This window comes from Arvicanthis niloticus, chromosome 19 (genome assembly GCF_011762505.2).
Source record: "Arvicanthis niloticus isolate mArvNil1 chromosome 19, mArvNil1.pat.X, whole genome shotgun sequence".
Taxonomy (NCBI): Eukaryota; Metazoa; Chordata; class Mammalia; order Rodentia; family Muridae; genus Arvicanthis; species Arvicanthis niloticus.
In genome coordinates this window covers 37,830,812-37,849,680 of record NC_047676.1, presented here as the reverse complement: position 1 = coordinate 37,849,680, position 18,869 = coordinate 37,830,812, and positions in this window count along the sequence as shown.

The following is an 18,869-nucleotide window of genomic DNA, read 5'->3' as shown; positions in this document are numbered from 1 at the left end:
ACAATCAGAACAAATCTATACAGGATAGAAGTCTTAGAGTCCCCATGGGTTTGATACGATATTCTTTGGCCAAAATGTATGAAGCCTAAAAGCCCATCATAAGTAAGTACTACTTCATCCTTTGGGTTTATTTTTAGATTAACTTTTGCTCCCAGAGATAAAGGTGAATAACTTTGCCATCCATTCTCCATACTAAGTACGCAACTGACTTTTTCCCTTTATTTAATCATCAGACTGCATTTGGGGTTTCTAATCACTTTCAGCTGCTCTAGCAGCCTAAAGACTATCAATAATTTAAGGATACTTCATCAATGAAATACCACATACGTGCCCATTTGTTCCCACAGAGTATCTGGGAATGCAATTCTGTATGTATACTCACCAGGAAAATGCACCATAGTTATTTGCATTATTATAGATGACCTCTTTTGTGGTTTTTGTTAATGTTTCAATCAGAATGAATATTTTGGGGTCCCAGAACTTCTTCAAGATGGCTTTATTTTACTTGTTTGCAAAAGTATTGACTAGAAAATATCATGTTGTGATTTGGGGAATTAAAAGAAAAGAAGTTTGCTCTTCGTGCCACAGCTGAAGGCTCTTTGAGGAAAGTCAACAGCTCAGCCATTTGTTGTGTTAATATTTTACATGAATAGATGTGAAGAGACTTCTATTCATTCCAAATAAGGCATCAGTGACAGACCAAAGAAATTGCCTCATCCATGTCTAGCTTGGTGAACCAATGAGTTTATTTGGATTACTCATAAAAGCATAAGTAATTCAGAGGCAACTACATCACTGATAAGTCCATCCCAGCATGGATTATGACTTATAAGAGCTATATGCCTGGAGCTCCCTGCTGGCATCTCAGCCTACAGAAGAGTCTCTATTCAAAAGCAATTACTTCTGCACATATGATCTTGGGGAGAAGCCTTGCTTAATACAACTTCCTGAACTTCTGAGCCTGGTAAATTGCATGGGCTTCTTGAGCTTTGCAAGATGCATAAGCTTCTCTCCTTCCTCTAGGGTGGATTGTTTTAATTAAACCTTATCCTAGAAAAAGGTTTAAAAAAATCATTCACTCAGAAAGCACTGATGTGAAGAAAGATAATTACTAAAAGAATTGATTAATAATGGATTGATTGATTGAGCAACACATTGACTTCACTGGGAAAAGTAAAGTAACTGATACCTATGTTTTCAGATTAGAGTTGTGTCCACAGGAAAAATAAAGTCAGAGGCAAGTAAAACTGATGTTAAAAGGCAATGGAAAGGAATCAAGAGAAAACGCAAGAGCAGTAGAGGGTTTGAGATTCAAATTGGAGGTGCTTGGTGATTAGTTCATACTAGTTCATAAGAAAACTAAAAACTGTCCAGGTATATCTCTGGTTATTTGAAATAAAATTAAGAATCTAACTTTTAAAGAATCTAGTTGAAATAAATATGGAAAAATAAATGTGGGAAATAAATAAATATGGGAAAATAAATAATTATGGGAAAATAAACAGAAGAGGTGTGACCAGAATTGGATTTCAGATTAAAATGATTTTTATTTAATTTTTTGAACATTCCACACATGAGTGTTGTATGTCCATCAGTCGCAGCCCACATTTTCTTCCCCTCATTTCATTTTGTCTTCCAACTTTTCTCAATCGCATGACCTTTTCTTCTATACATTTTACACTTATACAACATGGTTATGTTTTACACACACACACACACACACACACACACACACACACACACACACACAGCCCATTAAGGTCCATTTAGTGTTGTTTCTATATGTATTTATTTAGGGCTGACAAGTTAGGATTGGGTAACATATCAGGGGGCTCACCTCCAGAAAAAAAATAGATGTTGTATCTATATTTCCTGAAGAAACCTCTAAAAAGTCTCCCAACAGAAACTTTGGCATCAATTAAGATATAGAAACTGAAGTTGAGTATAAAAGTCTGTTGTGTCCATACACAATGTTAATCCACTTGACCAAGCAAATTTAGCTGATGAACATGAGATAACTTGGTAACAAAATCACTGTAATGGTTTTAGCCTTGTCAGCAATATAGTGTACTATACAAAAAGCCATCTCACTTTATTCCAGATAATTGGGGAGTCCTAAAGAAGGCAGATGTGTGCATTGCAAGGTTTCTTGACTTAGATCAGGGTCATTCTTCAGTGAGAACTGAAGCTAAGTAAGAAGCAGTGGTTTCTTCTATTCATGTTTTATGCACAGCATTCCAGAGTAAAACACCACACCCAATGGACTTCAGGATGCTGCCTCTTTTATAATAAGTTGAAAACTCCTTAACATTGTTTTCAAGAATGTGACAATTTCAAGTAAAGCTAGGAAAGAAATCATTTATTTGATCTTAAAAGATAATCCATCTGTATTTTCTCTGACAATAAAATGCTACAAAAAAAAAGAGGATAGAAAAAAACATTGATTTCAAAATTCTAGAGAGTAATTAGAGAATTAAAATAATTAAACTCATTTTATCACATTTAAATGGTTAGAGAGTTTAGAGTTCACTTAGAAAATATATCATAGTTGACAGTGATTCACATCTAAGCACAAACTTGGAAATAATGAACTGGAGCCTCATTACATCAGTGCACACATGGTCTATGTATCCACTGGAGCCTCACTCCATCAGTGCCACATGTGGTCCATGTAGCAGAGCTTCCCTTTGCATTAACTAATAGTACAACCTGTACTTCTCTCCAAGACTATATTTTAGTACCACACAGAAACCTAAGCCAAGCTCTCTTCAGTGTTTGATTTCTTCCACGCTGCAGGTTATTTTAACTTTGTGGGAGACTGAGCCTAGTTCCACAGAGAGGGTAGAGGACAGCTACCACAGCCCTTCAGGATCAGAAAAATTTTCAGGCATAGTTTCAGTTTCACAAAGACGTCACTTAGACAATGGAAAATTTTAAAACATTTTAAAAACAATTTCATATTGTATGTAATATGTTTTGGTCATGTTCACTACCTGATTCCCTTTCTTATCCCTCTGAAACCCTTCTTCTCTGATGTTTTGAATTTTTTCACATAAAATTGTGAAACGTTCCTATAGATAAACTGCTTATATTGAAAAAATGATCTTGGTAAAATTTCAAACCTCCAGACCATTGTCAGATGTAAAACATACCACATATGGCAATTAATGTACTTTAAATTCTGTAGTTAGTATCTTGTGAACTATTTGGTTATATGGTCTTGATTTTGGAGGTTAAAAATATTTCTTACATTCCAAGTTCTTATGTAACATGAATTTTATAATTTGGATGTCTCTATTGCCCCTTATTTAAGGCTCAGTACTCAGACTCCTTCAAATCTCCCCAGTGGTTTGAAGGGGATCCAGTCAATACTGATATGAGGAGCCACCCCACCATGTCTCTTTTAGGGTGACATAGACTTCCAGGATTGAACATTTAAATTGGATAGGTATAGATGCACAGCCAGAAGGCTGGGAGAAAACTCCCCCAGGCTCTACCCAATAAGAAGCATACTATTATCAGCTTAGAATTCTTAGAAAAACCAGTGCTTCTAAATCTATCATTAAAATGTTCACATGTCCTGGGTTCTTTATGATAATCTTAATTTCAAATATTACATTGTGTTCTTTTGATCTTAAGTTGACAAAGCACAAAGGGAAGGAAGGAGAGAAGGGAGGAACAAATGTTTTTCTTCTTTCTACAGTTCTGGAAGCTATCTGGATGTTCTGGAGCTACAGGAGAATGAGAACAGATACACGATGGCAATTCTCTCTCACAGATCACAGTTTGAAGGATGGAACTTCTCGGTGAGCATTGAGGAGCCAGGGGCACGGGAAATCTCTTATTTATACATATATGAGTTCAAATGGCTTGGCAGTATATACATAGTTTCACATTGATAGCAGAATAACCTTTCAAGAATTCTGAAATATAAATAAGAAATCAAATAAAAATGATATAGTTCCCATTAAATGAAAGCAGAGTGAACAGCAATGTAACACAAAGCACCGGCTCTAGGGGGCTGGTGACAAATCACTTGGGCCCTGCTCTTAAGAGTTATTTCTGATCTGGTGCCACACACCAGAATTATATATTTTACTGCACATTTATTTGTCAGTTAGGATAATGCAGGCTTGATCTCTCTGAAACAGCTGTCCATTCTGTGCCTTCATATTTTAATGCATCTTCAAGATACAGCCAACACACCAGCTTCAATCTGCTCTTGGCAGGACAGCGTCATAACTTAGTTTAACATTTCCTCTAGTGGTTTTTTTTTCTCTCTCTCTCTCTGCACTGATGTGCATGTCAAATAGTCTGTCAGAGCCGTTTCTCATAACATAAATTCCAGATGTTTTTTGGCTTCCCAAAAGGAAGATGTAATAGGTTTGCTTTTACTAATACACTTAGCTAATGAGAATAGAAGTATGGCTATAAAATCCGTTTATATGCTTTTCATGTTGAAGTATGTAAGCCATAATATGTGTTCCTCTTCTTTCTAAATGAGGTCTATGTGTGGAAGAAAAGAGAAAGACATAAAGTAAGAAGAAAATGGAGTTGGTATGGGGCCAAGCCAATGCATAACTAGTTTTGATGAAGATAATCAAAAGGATAAAATATACTATAGGTTTACACTTCACAACGTCTTTATTCATTGTGTATTCGAGAGCCATTTATCAGATATCTATTGTATAGTCAGCACTAGGTGATAAGTGAAAGGCAGAGCAATCATTCAGCAGGAGACAAGGCTTTTATCATGAAAAAAATTACCTGAAACCCTCGAAGACATATAAGCAAGTCTAAAGAGGAGATTCCTCCTAAGCCTTAGCAATAGCAAAAGAATCATCGGGGAGGAGTAATCATTTAGTGCAATGTTCATTTAGGGAAAAGCTAAAGAAGATTTTGTAAGTATGTGGACCTCCAACCCACAGTCACACACATGAAACGTGGGTAGATTCCCAGATGGAGTCCAGAGGTCAGTGTTTTAAGAAATACTTCCAGGTAATTCTCAATGCACCTAGACCTTGAGATGCACATAGTCAAAGCTCACCACTAGGGTTCCTGACTCACGCACTGTCTGTGGTGCTTCCCATGCCTTGTAGGCTTATGTCTAAAGGTTCTGAAAAACAGGGTCTTCACACACACACACACAAATTCTCAGAAGGGTCCTTAGCATTAAAGACCATCTTCTTGACACTTCTGCCCCCACCCCAACAAAGCCTCTGGGAAAATCAGCATTAGACAAGGTCAGCACAGGATACTTTATTTTTCCCTCACAAGAAAGTCATGAAGTTGAAGGCTCTGTTGCTTCCTGCTGCTGTGGGATTCTAATCAGTGATGGATGTAAGTATAAACTGCGGCTTTTAGGAGCTCTGGGAAGGTTTTTGAGACAGCCTGTGATGTGTTTACCAAAGTCATTTGGGCTGTTTCAGAATGTGGCGCCTTGAGATGATACGGCGCTTGACCCAAATGGTCTCCTGCATCTCTCTGCCTCTCAAAACTACTATGCTTATTTCTTCTTCCAGATTCAAGATATTATGTAACTCACAAGCACTTTTTCTATGGATTGCTGAAGATTTATGAATGCTAAATGTTTAGGTTTTTTTTTTTTTTTAAATGTGTTTGAGATAACCCAAATTCATCTTACAACCCACAGATTTTTTTTAGTATAGCTGTACTGTTGCACATATAAAATATGGAGTGAAATATACAATGGTCTCATTTACTTTATCTTCATTCTTCGTCTGACCTGAACACATGATCTGCCTTTGACTGAGGCCTGTCATAGTTCTTAATCACAACCATTTTTGCTGACTGCACAGCTCTTAATCACATCCAGTTTTTGCTCCCTGGAGTCACTGGGCAATACCTGGAGACAATTTCTGTTATCACAAACTGTGAAGGGTGCCCCAGAGTACCCTGAATACAGACCAAAACTGCCACCAAAGGCCCCTAGACACAGAAAACCCTCACCTCAAAAATTCCTTCCTTCGAGTCTGAATAATATAAAGGAAAATGAAACCCTTGTTTTATGTGAATTTTGCTCCAGATAAAAGATAAATGAAAATAACTGACAGACCATGTAGACAGGGGTTAGTGCAAATGTTCCTGATTCCTCATGAGTTCCCTCAAGAAATCACTATTGGGTTTTACTGTCTAACAGTCTCTCTTTTTTACTGATCATAATGTGCATAATTGGGTCTAAAACTCAAGGTCTTTGACGAAATGACTCTCAGAAATAAAGAAAACAATCAAACATCAAGTTCGTGTGAGACCTACTTAACCCTATAGACTCAGGGCACAAAACTCTTCACTGCAAACCCTCAGGGCCTCCCTAATCCTTCCCCACCACAGCAAAGCATCATTTTGGAGACAGGAGCCAAAGCAGAGTATCTCTTGAATTCTTTTGTCTACACTCCTGTTAGCCCTCTTCTCTCCTGATAGCCCCTTCTCCTCCTTTTCTTTCTCCCTCCTTGGTGCTCCAGCCTTGCTGCCTATTTTTGTGTGTGTGTGTGTCAACAGGATTCCTCAGTATTTCTTTTTTCTCTTCCATCTCTCTTTTCCCAAGTAGAACTAGTCATTACAGACCCAGCTCCCTTTCCTTCTGGCCACCCCCACACTTCTACTCTGCAACTATATGGAATACAGTCATTATGGGTTGTATACTGATCAAATGTCTATATTTTGTTTTAGGGGGCACCAGCTTACAGTCAGTCAAAATTAAATCCACCTGAGATTCTCCATTTTCTCTCTTGCTCCAAGATCTCTGATCTTGTGGACAAAGGAATAAAAGAAAAATTGGAAACTATTGTTAAAATAATTTTATACGCACATCAGGAAAGATGTCTGGAAGTTATTAAGTGCCTTTTAACATGCCAAATTTATTCTGTTTCCTATGTCATGAAAAAGTGAGTTTACAATAGCTTAAAAGGAAATTAGCCTTTTGTTGTTGTTGTTGTTGTTGTTATTTGCTAGAGGCAATCAAGAGGAAGTTTGCAATGCATCCAATATCAAAAAATAGTAGTCAGTTGAATATTCAATTAAAAGTGAATTTCCCTTATTGGTTATCTAGTACTGTCTCTGTCATTGCTTCCAACTGACTACCACCCAGTTGATTTTGGTTCTCTGATTCACTGTATACATATTTAGAATAATGCAAAGCTAAGTAATGATGAGAAGATCAATGATTATTTAATTACCATACATGGTATGGCATTGGACATGAATTGCTTGCACTAAATTCTAAATTTTTATGCACAGAATTTATATTTTCTATGACCATAGAGCATGCTGTTCAAACTGACAAAGGAAGCTCTGGTTTCTTGTTTTTGAATACTAACATTGACTATACTGGCCTTTATTTGTTTGAGTCATGAAGATTTAATAATTTAACAGCAGGTCACTGGAGTTCTGTTGTGTCATCAAATAATTATAGAATTTGTATTTTATCAGTGGCAAAACCACCCTAGTAATCCAAATTCTATTTATTGCCTTTCCCTTAATGCTTCCGCTACCCTTTCTCAACATGTTTTCCCATCACAAAAATTAACCCATTCTTTATCTTTCTTGAAAGAAAATAAACTGTTCCCTTGCCCAGCCTTTCATTATGCAGCTTCTCTCCTTCATGACTTGTGATCTCACAGTAGACCAGCAGAAAGCCCAACACTTTGAAGTGTGATGCTAATTTGATTAATACATATCACATCCTGTTATGATGCACTTTGCCTTATGCTTTTTAAATGGAAAATGCAGAGGGGGTTGCATTTGTGTTAGGAACACAGCATACTAAATGATCAGTACTGAAAGTGGTTTGTGACAATTCCACTTTAAATATGAAGGGGGTTATTGTTTACAGGTCAATGATGACTATGTAAAAATATATGCTTTGTCACAATTAAGATGTCAATAAAAGCTTGATACAATTCCACCTAAAATATTCATACGATTACTATTGTTCTATAGATATCTTTATAATAGAATTTATGCAGATTTACATTTATATTTTTAATCTACATAACTTATAAGTTCCAAATCCATCCTAAAATATTTTGAAATCAAAGGGTAAGAGGTTGTTTTGTGGAAGGAGGAGCATGGTTTCATGCTTATTCCCAGAACAAAATAATCAAATTGCTACTTTTCCTAATAAAAGTTACTTTTATGTGTGTCTTCAGTGACTTGGACTAGCTAGATGAAAGGATAAAAACTAAATCTTACAACCAAATTTGTCCAGAGTTCTTCATGTGACTTCAACTCACTTTTAATCTCTAAAGCACTCTGAAGTGTTGGAATATGGCACTCTTGTTCTTACTGTAATGTTTTGTTATGTTTTATGTTTGAGTACACTGTAACTGTCTTCAGACACACCAGAAGAGGGCACTGGATCCCCTTACGGGTGCTACCATGTGGTTCCTAGGAATTGAACTCAGAACCTCTGGAAGAACAATCAGTGCTCTTAACCAATGAGCCATCTCTCCAGCAGGTACTCTTGTTCTTACCTAATAAAGATACTGATGGTTTTAGGGATGTATGGAAAAGTATCTTTGCAACAAAGCATGAATTTTACGAGAATCTTATGTGTCCATTTTTGGAGTCAAGTACACAGCTATCTTTCCATTTAGAATGTACATGTTTATAGATACAAAGAGTTTTTACCTTATACTTAACTTTTTCCAGTGAACGTTTAAGATGTTTAGTAAAGCTTTCAGTGACTGAAAACAGCTTAATTTACCTTAACTTCCTTCATTAAAAAATGCTCACACTGCAGCCAAATTAAATCCTGCCACAAAACCTATTGGATGAGCCCTTTGTCCGTCTCTTAAAATTCATAACTGTTTTTGATTGGATCACAACTCCTAAGAGAGTGACGAACAGCATTAAATGCTTCATGTTATCTCACAGTGGTGGTCTGGTAACAGTATCTATCCTCTTCTACTGAGTCAATTCAGAAAAAAAGTGAAACAATACCCATTTTTTTCATAAAATGAAGATGTTCCATTTAATTCAATACTTAGTGCTATACTTACTTAGAAAATGTGGCTGGAAGGGAACTCGGTCAATGCACTTACACCTGATTCAGACCATCTGTCCTGTAGTTTATAGAAAAATCTGTGCAGTAAGAAACTCTTCAAATAGTTCAGACATTGAAGCACAATACTCTCCCTACCCTCAAATACAGCACATATAGACTGAGATGGAGTAGTACAGAGTGATGTCTTTTATGAAGCGTCACTACGTTTTTATGCCCACTTCTTTCATCAGCATCAGTTCAATAAACTTGGAGAAAATGTTAATCCTCAAATAGCTGACTCTTATCACTTTGATGGTTACTATCAAGTTTTTATACTATATTTTAAATGTTTTAAGCATTGTGTACAATAGGAAAGTTTTTAAAACTGTGATCACAGCATGCACACAGACACTTATCTGTGTGTGTTTGAGTGCACACGTGCATGAGAACACACACATACACACACAATCATTCATATGCAAACCAAAGCAAGCCTTTTATAGACCAGTGCTAACCCTTCCAATATACAATGAATATTGACTTTTGTTATTTTTCATGGCCTAATGAGATGTAAGGTATATGTAGCTCTACAATCCTTTGCCATTTCTCATTGACTTTGCTAATAATGGTATTATACTCGATAGATTCTCTTTGGATTTGGGGTATTTTTTTCATTTAGAATTTATGCCTCAAATTATAACATTTTACTTTCAACTGAGAATCATTGGTCTTTGGTAACATTTTATCTCTTCTTTTTAAGCATTTATGAATTATATAGTATTTTTTAAAACATATCCCTCATAAAATGTCAACAGAAAGGTTGTCATAGATCTTGTAAACTGTTGACATCATGGAAAAGTGACTTTACCTGCCAATGCACACTTAAATAAATAAACTACCCCAGATATTGTAGCAATTTAATATTTGGAATCCACAGATCGATATGAGTCCAATTTCATCACCATGTTCTTTCCCCAAGAAAGATTATATATGGCATAGTTGGGTTTTGGTATGATCAACAATTCATCCAATTGAAACATGACACATGGTTGACCTTATCACTGTAGCCCATTTAAAGCCCAAGAAAGAAAAGAGCTAATGTTTTCGATAATGTTAAAGTAGAAAAGAGAAAACACAATGGGATAATTCTAAAGGATGATTTGCAAGTGTCAACTGAATAAGACCAAAGTGAAAGGAAACTTTCAGAACATACAGAAGAAGACTTGTAATATGATATAATGAGTTCACAATATAATGTAATATAATATAATGACCTTTATTGTTTGGACATTCTGGACTGGCTCAGTCATTGTCTTTACGCCTTTCTATTGGGCATTCCCTATCTAAAACAGGAAAGAACAGAGTTGGCAAAATAAGTATTCTTATAAATATTTGCTAGTTAGGTAAGATTTATCTCCTGTATGTAGTCTCAAACACAAGACGCTATTACTGTAACTCATGAGGCTGCACATCCAAAAGTTCTTTGACCTAGTAACAGTCACCCTAGGATACGGGTTATAAGTATGTGTAAGTTTGTAGATAGTCTAGAGAAAGGAAATGAAGCATTACATTATTATACTTAATTTATAATAATTATAAACATTTCTCTCATTTCCTCCCTTTTCCTATGCCTGTCAAGACATAGATGTTTCCTAAAAACCATATTATTTAAGTGTATGAGATCTGCTACTTCTCTGAAATTATTATTTTAATTAAATTAGCGGGGAGATAAATCCTGATATACCTTGTACTGTTTAAAGAGGTTTCTAAATTTTTTTTGGTAATTCTGTCTAGAAAGCCTTATATAAATAAGATATAATTATATACTAGTTTAAAATATTTTAGTAGACTCACTTTTGAACATTAACATTGAAGGTAAAATTAACTTTAATCTTATTTTTATTTAGTTGGTTATAGCTAAATATTATTACTTCAAATGGAATCATCACAAATTATCTAGCGATATCTTTTTACATTGTTCTTGATATGAACTTCATAATGACTATGATATTTCATGATTAACTGGGCATCTCAGATTGGGCTAGCCAATTCTTCTTGATAAAGGAGCCAATGTGGCTAAACGCTCTCATTTTTGGACATTACACTTCTAGAACATCATGATCCAAATGGCTTTCTGTTTGAAGAAGAACCAGGACAGATCTCTTCAGACAGAGGTAGTGAATCAAGGTTTCAAGGTTAAAATCAAATTTGAAAAATATAAAGTGCAAAAAAAGAAAAGAGGGCATGGGATAGGGTTTTTCTAAGGGGGGGAGGGGGAAAGGGGATGGGATCTGAAGTGTAAAATAAAATATCAATAAAAAAATTAAATAAAATGAATAGAAAAAAATCAAATTTGAGAATTACTGATAGAAAGACAGAGAATCCTTGTCAACATTCAGAAGATTATGCTCTCACTCCCACATCCTTTCCAAATTTCTACGATTGTTTCTCCAGGGTAAAAAAAAATCAGGAAAAGATAATATCCTTTAATGGATGTGGTTGCCATCTTGGCGTGTGGTTGGCTCTAAATCCATTAGCATTAATACTCTCCATAAGAAGCTTTGGCTAAGTAGCTTAAAACTGTGGATGATAAACAAAGAAATAGATTTTCCTGGTGATGGTGAAATTATCAGAAGACAGGAAGGAGCCAGAGGTGCTGATTCACAGTACATAAAGTTGTCTTCTGAAAAACACAGGGATCTGGGACTTGTTGAGATAATCTCCTGTGTCTTTCTGTTGATGATGTGTTTTTTTTCCTCTGTCTTCCCTGAATGAGGCTTCATGGTCTCATCCCAGCTGCTACACAAATGAGCCTGAGGTAAATTAAATAAAGTTCTTACTGATCACAGGCACTCAGGGATGAAGTCAGCTTGAATTTAATAGTCTAGCATTTGCCAGCTTTCAATGGGCATATGAAACACATGAAGAATCTTGTTAAATGAAGATTCTGACAAGGAAATCAGGGTCAGGCGGACAGGAGGATGTGTGAAGAAGTCAACTTTCCCATGGTTCAGTTGGTTCTGGGAAAGCATTTTGAACAAAAGCCTTTTGGTGATGATTTTAGCCCTATCTGCTCTTGTCAATTACTACAAAGTAAGCGGAAAGATAAGCAGGGCTAGGCTGGCAAGAGGTTCAATGAGTAGAGCACTTGCTGCCAAGCATTGGTACCTGTAATATACGTAGTAGGGAAAAAACAAACTTCCTACTTCCAGACTTCCAGAGGAAGTTATCCTCTGACTTGTATGTGAATGTAAATGCACACACATGTGCAAACATGGGTGCACACACATACACAAAATAATAATAATAATAATAATAATAATATAATAATAATAATAAAAGCATTCTTCATATATTATTATTTATTATTATAATAAATGAAAAGGTAAGAACCAGTATTTCATCTCAAGTCATTCAAAGAAAAGAGGAACATGGACTTTGTGTGAACCAAGTGCTAATCCTTTATAAAATCTCCTCATGGGAATAAAAATTATGGACTGCCCAATGTATTCCAGTGGGAGTGAGATCACTTTTTAAAGCAGATATATAATTTTGCTAGACTGGTAAACTCATGCTTCTAATCCAGCACTGAGAGATAGAGGCAGGCAGACATCTATGAATTTGAGGCCAGCATAGTTATAGTGATTCCCAGGACAGTCATGGCTTTGTAAGAAAGACCATTCCCAGAGAGAAAGAGGGATAGAGAGAGAGAAAAGAGGTACAGAGAGAGAGAGAAAGTGAGAGAGAGACAGAGAGAGAGAGACAGAAGACAGACAGACAGACACAGAGAGACAGAGACAGACAGAGAGACAGAGAGACAGAGACAGAGACAGAAAGAAACAGAAACAGACAGACAAAGAAGGAAATCATTTATTTACTTACGTATATAGCTGTCCTTTCACCCACCATGTAGGTGATTGAATTCAGATTTCCAGGCTTGGCGACTGGTGGCTTTACCTGCAGAGTCATCTATCTTGCCCTCAAATGGTTTCTATTTACCTTAGTTATCCCATACACTCTTGCAAGTAAGTCTGGCTTTGACCTCCTGCTTATCCTGCTTCTTGAACAGATTTCACAGGTGCATGCCGCTGTCTAATTCCTCTCCACCATCTTATATTTATATTGGACTTTCTTTCTGTCCTTGGTTTCTTACCCAGTATTTCATACTATCTGTCTGTATCATCTCTGTTTTACCTTGGGCAGTTACCTTAATCTGTTTTCTAGTATATTAGTTTACTCCCTGCCAAGTCTCCCTAACAAGCTACAAGCTCTCTTCCTTTCTCTCAGTATTTCTTCTCAGACCAATATACAGCTTCCTATTCCCATTTAGAAACCTGCCTCTGCCCATCTACCTAGTTTCTAGTTAAATTCTGTCACAAAAGTGATTATTTACCTGATAAATATTGTGCAGTATTTTTGTAGACCAAGATCCATATATATTTGAAATTCTGATCTCATTGAGAGAATTTAGAATAAACAAAGCACCACTGTACTTTATACTTTCTCCCCATCCAAAACTAATGTTGAATTTCTAGGAAATTGAAGGTCTCAAGTTACTTAAGAAAAGCTTCCTTAGTTGAACTTAAAATCATAAAGTGACCTTAAAATCTAAAAATGCATTATTTTAAAATTTGAAATAAACAGCATATTATTATTGACTATAGTCACTACAGCATACATTAGCTCACTAATATGCATTTCTCCTTTTAAAATGACATTCTGTGTACTTGGACTGTTCTCACTATTTCAAATGTTCTTTAATAACTACCATTCTAGACCACACCTTAATGAGTTTAACCTGTGTCCATATGAAGCATAAATGGCATCATGTAATAATTGCTCTGTACCTGGTTCATTTCACTTAACATAGTTTTTTCCAAGTTCAGCCATGTTAATAGTAGCAGACTTTCCTTCCATTTGATAGTATTCCACTGCAAATATTTACATGTTTAAAAATGTTGTTGATTTCCATCATTCCATAAGTAAATATATATCAAAATATCATGTTGCCCTCTATTAACATTTATAATTTTTTTTATTTAAAAGGACAAGGTGAGGGGATTTAGCAGCAATTGGAGCTTTGAAGCAGAATTAATGTTTAAACTATCCTCCGTGTGTTTGTATGGAAAAAAAATGTGGTTTTGTCATGCTCAGCTCATCTTTTTATTGTATTCACCTTAAAATAAAATGAACTTTATACCGTAAGTATTCTTCTTAACCCTCCAAATATACATTGCTTCCGACTCTGAATAAAGTTAGCTACTGCAAAAACACTTTAGTCCACCTCATTTGTGGGCTCCTTTCTCACAGGTCTTACAATCTCTGGAACGATGACAAATGATGAGAGCCTTCAAAGATCACAGACTGTTCCAGACCATGAGCCACAATACCCAAGTCATGTGAGTTTATCCTGTACCAAGACATAATTAACCCAGTCAGTTGGGCCACTGAAACACCTGTATTCCAGAAACCATAAATAGAAATCATCATTAATAATGATCTTATTAATAAGCCTCTCCTAGATTGGTAATACAATCTATCTGTGGTGGCCAGTGCAGGTCACCCCAGTGGACACTATTCAGAAAACCCAAGTTATATATTTTTAAATGTGGGTCTCATAGAACCCAGGCCACCTTGTAATTTTTCTATGCAGCAAAAATAATATTGAAGTCTTAATCTTCGAGACTCTACTTCATGAGTCCTGTATTTAATACATGAGTCACCAAACCTAATTTATGCAGATTGGAAAATGAAATCAAGTGCTTCATCCATGTTGAATAAGTACTCTCCTAATTGATCTACATCAGTATCCTAAATTCAGATTTTTAACTGAATGAAAATCCACTTTGTAATTTCAATTTTGAGCTCTGTGGTTGTCATGATATAATGCCTTAAATAGAATACCTGCCAGCAGCAGGGTCACTTTTCTTGGTGGTTATATACAGTACCTGGATATTTCACTGCCAGAACATTGCCATTTATTTTCACAGTTATTTATATATGCATATACTTCTTATTTCAGACAACATAGAGATACAGAAATATATGACGTATTAAGTGCTTCGGATTGACATCATCATTTTTTTTTTTTTCTTTCACAGATGGGTAAGAAGCTTTACATCTGTGAGATGTTCCTTGAGCAGAGATAAGTAAGATTCTGGGAAAACAACGTGTAGTCAAACCATTTCTTCTCCTAATCTCTGGTTGCCTCATAGCCATTATTTTTTCTTCTTAGCCATTATACACATTTGTGCATTAACATTAACCTACAATAATCTGGATCAAAATCATGATATGCTTTCTGAAGAAGAAAGGCAAAATATTACTTTCACAAAACACAGTTTGAGGCCTCCTTAATATAGCTCTGGAATAATAAAAATACAGTACTAAATAGAGTCCAACGATGGCTAAAATACAGAAGAATCTGGAAACCTTGTATACCAGTGCAGTGTATTAGAAGAAGAAATGTTCTGCCTACTTAGTATATCTTTGATAAAAGCTCAAAAAGACCTACTGATAGAACTGTGCTCTTCAAAGAGGTAAGCATAATTAAAAGGAAAAGAAGATAAAATTAAAAACTGTGGAAAATAAATGTGAGTAAAATCTGCAATGAGTCTGAGTAGCAACCCCACTGATGTCTTTTGCCAATATGATGTGAAATTTCAAAGATTGCACGAGGAGAAGTGATAGAATCGCACTGTTCATCAGATACGTCAATGCATCTTTGAGCCTGGGAGCTAACAAGTAAGTACTGACCTAAATTTTACAGGAGAACATTTTAAAAGCATTTACAACATATGCTATTTATTAGTTGATGTAATAAATATAAACATGTTCTGGGTTCATAGTAAATTCAAAGTACAGACCTTAAATTAAACCTTTTAAATCAAGTTGATTAATCACTAAAATACATTAGAAAAAAACCATTTCAGCAATTTTTTGTGGTGAAAAAGGGTTCTTTAGTCGAATTCAGCTCCTCTACGTCTACCCACTGCATGTGTAATCATGAACCTTTAAACAGTATGAGATTATAGATAGCCAAACTGAATTGTACTTTCACTTAGCAGCCTGAATAATCGGCACACTCGAAGCTTTTTAAATGTTAAAGCAATCGTGGCTTTACATTCATTCTGTGATGTCATGCCACTACAACTGATACAATAAATCTGAAGCGTATGAAAGCTTGAAAAGAATATTAGATATGTGTCTCATTTAAATGCATCACAATTAAATGATGTACAAGAAGTATGTTTATGATCCACTATTAATGAAATGCTCTTTTAAAAGTGTGATGTATTGTTATTTTGAACTTCTGAGTCCCCAAAGATCTCATTTACATTTGTGCTGTTTGTTTAGCGCGCCAGAAAGAGCAATATTAGTATATTCATAATACAAATCAATAAATGTGTATACAAAGAATGGCTATGTTTGCTACTCATGAGCCGGGGCACACAGGCATATACAAAATTTGTATTCTGCCAAGCCAAAAGTGGTAGATTGAAAGGACAATAGTCATCAATTATTCTATGACCACACAGTTTGAATGGTTAAACGTGGGTTTTCATTCGTGTGTGTGTGTGTGTGTGTGTGTGTGTGTGTGTGTGTGTCTGGGTTGGTATTTACTTAAGTAGCTCAACATTTTCAGTAGTACAAACTCTATTAGTTGAAAAAAAGAACTATTCATGTATTCACTCATGATTCTTTGAATCAACCTATTTTTGCTGTGGACATAGGTGATAGCCAGACATTAAAGAGAAATGCAGGAGTCATATTATATTCTCAGAGGAAATATTGGGTTGCACAAGGCTCTAATCTACCTACTTCCACCCACACAGTCCAAATTAAGACATGTTGCATAATGGATCCTTACTGGTCCTCATTGATGAGTGAGTAGACCAATAGATTAGCTTATCCATGCATTTGTGTGTGTTGGTGTCACTCAAAATACTGTGGCAGTCAGAAGAGTACATGAAGGAAATGCAAAGATGCTCAATCTGATGATATTTATTATTGGCATACTTGCTACCCATATTCCAAAACTTTAAGCAAATTAGTCCAAACTATAAAAGCACAGGATTAGCCTAGCCAAAGTTGCCATATAAGGTAATTGTAAAATTTCATTTAAGAAAGACAAGAGTAATTTTCAGAGCTAAACTTGGATACTGAAGATCCTTATTCTCTAACTTCTTGCTCCAGAGATGATATTTCTAAAGTTGAGAAATACTCACCTGTAATGAGAAATCTCACCGTCCTCTCATCTGCAGTCATTCCACACTCTACTTTTAAAACTTTTGGAACAACTGTGTAAAATGATGCAACTTAATCATTTTTTGAAGGATTTGTCAATATTTTTTTAACTTCTATCAGTTTCATTTGTATCTATGTTGCACTTTGGTTACTCCCCTATTGCAGAGAAATTTTAATCCAGAAACATAGCTTCTCTGGCAAGGGATCCTTATAGGTCTATATGATCAGGCTAGAATGCAGACACACCCAAAATTACAGTATGATCTGGCTAGAATACAGTCATACCCTAATACATACCTTTAATCTCTAACAATAATGATAAGGTTGGTTTGTAGAAGGAAACAGCTATGTTTGAAAATGACCTCTAAATGAGGGGCAGACAGCATGATGAATCAGAGAAAGATTTAACAGAATGAGTCAGAGATAGGATATGCCCAACTCACAAGAAAACAGCACAAGACTTAAAAGAGAGCAAGAGCGAAAGAGTGAGAGAGACCAAAGGCGAGAGAGAGAGAGAGAGAGAGAGAGAGAGAGAGAGAGAGAGAGAGAGATGTTTTAGCAGGACAATTTTACAGAGACCCATTGCAGAAGGAACTAACTAGGCACAGGTGAAGACAGAACAAGCTGGAGAGTGAGAAGATTAGAACCTATTAACAAAGTATGAGGCCAAGCAGAGCAATTCAGTCAGGAAGAAGCTGGATTGAGTCTGTCAGCTTGGAAGATTGGATTGTACTGAGGCTAGAAGTTTCCAATGTTAGGTCTAGGGATAGTTAGAACAGAAAAAGAAACACTTTGGGCTCAGACCAAGCTATGCATTCACAGAGCTTGTGTACATCTCTCTTCTCATCCATTCTTCTAAGGAAATAAAAGCAAAATCTACATCTATAGCTTCTCTTATTTCTCTCTCACTCCTATCCACCTCACTCTCTCGTTCCCATATCCATTAATTTTTGGCTTGTATACTGTCCCACAGGATTTTGTTCTGAGAAGTATCCCACAGAATTCAGGTAGGGCCAGGATGTGACCCTGGGTTTAAAACTAACCATCAGGGGGGCTGATGTGCGCACAGTGGGTACACAACTACATGCCATGCCTTACCCTTCCAGAATCTGTTGGCTGCCAGTAGATTAACTGTAAGTGACAGAGATCCACAAAGCCCTTTCCTATCCACAGGGCACAGCTTGTGTGGGTTGATCATTTTGGTTTGTTTCAATAAAAAATAAAGATAATTTTTCATTAAACTAAAATTCCTTCTCAATCCTTAGCTGCTTGGAGATCAAGTGAATTAATTGGAAAGTACCCTCTAAAACCATGTTATTCCTGTTTAGGTCAGAAATGTGTTGGTTCACAGAGTGTATTCTTGTTCAAATTTCTTCATAATCACCCCCCAAAATGTAATGTGAATTTCATTTAAATCTGCCCCACTCCTTTACAATCCTGCTATGTTTACCCTGCTGCTAGTCTCATATGTAGAGCTTCACACATACCTGATTGAATGAGTCTCCTCCTTGTCCGTTCTGGAACTTTGCCTTCACTTCTGTGAACTAACTTTCAGCTTCAGTCAAACCTTACTTTAGTTCTGTTCTCCTTCTGCCTCTTCCTTCACCCCTAAAGAGTC